Source organism: Triticum dicoccoides, chromosome 3B (assembly GCF_002162155.2).
Source record: "Triticum dicoccoides isolate Atlit2015 ecotype Zavitan chromosome 3B, WEW_v2.0, whole genome shotgun sequence".
Lineage (NCBI taxonomy): Eukaryota > Viridiplantae > Streptophyta > Magnoliopsida > Poales > Poaceae > Triticum > Triticum dicoccoides.
Window position 1 is genome coordinate 452422864 of NC_041385.1, and position 2486 is coordinate 452425349.

Consider the following 2486-nt stretch of genomic DNA (forward strand, 5'->3'; position numbering starts at 1 on the left):
GTTTTCCTTTTTTTATATATATTTTCTTGTCTCATTTTATGTGTAGTTTCTTTTATTTTAAGTTTTATAAAATTATCACTAGTGCCTAATTTGTATTTACCAATAAACTACTACGAGATTAATTCTTAACCCATAATAAAATAGTGTTAGCATTTTATAAATTCAATAGGCATTTGTTTAATTGTTTTCACTATTGTTTTAATTGTTTTAGGGCCTTTAAACATTTTATCAAAGTTTGCTTTCTCCACCATAATTACCTATGTATTATTTGGTTCACTCTGAACATTTAAATTTTAATATTTGAAACTTTTATTGTTTGCTCGATTTTGAATTTGAAATTCGAACTAGGTTCCGAACTAACGCGAGTTTATCCACAGTAACCGAGGTGACGCGGCATCATTAGCGGGAATTACTGTAGCTTAATTACCCGGGCGTCACAATTCTCCTGCACTACAAGAAATCTCGTCCCGAGATTTAAGAGGGGAGTAAGGGAAAAGTTCTGGTTACGATATTCTAACGGATCTTCTCGAAGAAGTTAATCCCTTTCGCTGGTGTCTTCAATCCTTTATTCCGATGCATCATGATAAACTTGTCATCATTTCTTCGGGAACTCCATCGTACTTACAAAAAGATAAGGGGCAGCTCACTACGACATAATGCTTTTGAGGGAAACAATCTGGGGTTAACCCGTGAATTTAGTATAAGATTATCTCTCGAGTTGAACATATGAAATACCTCGAGAGTAAGGTACAAAGGTACCATAATAGGCTCCAAGCGGATAGATAGTTGCTCGAGGCCTGAACCAGAGTGAGAAAGGGGTTCAGAGTAGCGAGAGTAAGTATTGCGTCTGATACCAGAATAGATCACTAGGACAGTGGCCCGTGGATTACATACGAGTCCACGCGCGAGGAATAACTTTGGGAATAGGGGGTGTACAGGACAGTCAGGTTTCGATCCTGTGGAACTGTGGGTTATGGGCCCACCATGTGGTTTTTTTTTTTATTATTATTTCTTTAATAGGAGCAGTGACATCTTTCACGGTCATGATAGCAAGGCATGTCAGAGAGTACCATGTCAGTTATGTCGGCAACAACGTTGGTACCAAGGGCGAGGGACGAAGAGAACCATTTTCCTGCTCGTTGAACGAGGCGGACCAGTAGGCGAAGTTCTCGTCCATCGGTGGTTACCGGAATGTCATCAACAAAAGTAACAGGGTCATATTGACAGAATTGTACAACGAGGTGTTTACATAAGCAGGAGAATATTACTGCTCAGATCATATAGTTCACAAGAAAGGTTAAACCAACAATGTAAGGAAAATATGATCATCAGATTAAACAGAACAATGGAAAGGAAATTATGTTTAAACACATATTTCAAGGGTATATCCTTCCCAAGGACAAGCAGAGCATGATATCCATGTCAGGATATAATGTAAAAAACTCTTTAGGTAGGGGAGAGAATTTTCATGACATTGCCCATACAACGGTGTTTGGGTAATTGAGCAAGAAACATTTAGTATTGGGCTTCAAATGGGCTTGTTGAAAATCGGAGTACCATAGACATGCTTCGAGATAGCATTGACATGGTCATCAGTTGAAGATCAGACTTTGGAAACACGAAGGATCCATCAGGAATAACTTGTAGAATAAATCTTACAATTTCCTCATGGATGAATGGATAACCTTGCTGAAAAGGAATCTATAATGATAGGTCCTCCAGCCGGGGGGGGGGGTGCTATGCATGACATCATGTTACCGGGTCATCAAAGGATCATCATCATAACTCTTGGAAAGTTGTCCCAACCATCATATCTGACCGAGATTCAGATCCGATTGGTGTCAGGATACCTCAGACTTAGGAATACCTGAGAAGAAAAGGTGTAACGCAAATTGACGAGATGACATTGTAAGATTCTCGGGGAAATGAACTATGTAGTGATTTCCATTATCAAGAGTCCATCATTAACCCAAGGAGAGGACAAGGAGGTGTCTAGTGAACTCAACGGCAATTCACCGAGATTCCCAAAAGATGGATGTCCACAATTAAGTGAACAAGGAGATAACATTGGTCAGATCAAATGATATAAGGAAATATGCTCAAGGAAAACATACACAATTAAACATTGGTTGAAAGGTGCGCCCGAAATATGGGTTGGGTTGCACGACCAATGTCAGAATGGTGATTCAATAGTCAATAGCCTAAGAATGAACTGTCGATCGTTAACTTCAAAGCAATAGGGTTGCTAGAAGTACAGAACTCACACAGCGTCTATTGGTATGCTGGTTAAAAACAACACAGGGACCAAGGAAGAATGGTGATGGTGAGAAGTATCACCCTACCAAGAATTCTTAAGAGGTGGTGCAATTCTCACAACATTCTTGTCATCAAAGATGGTAATACTCCAAGGTAAAGAACAAATTCTGGATAGCTAGGAAATCAAGGTACAACACAAAATGTGAACAAGTTTGTGTTGGGGGGGGGGG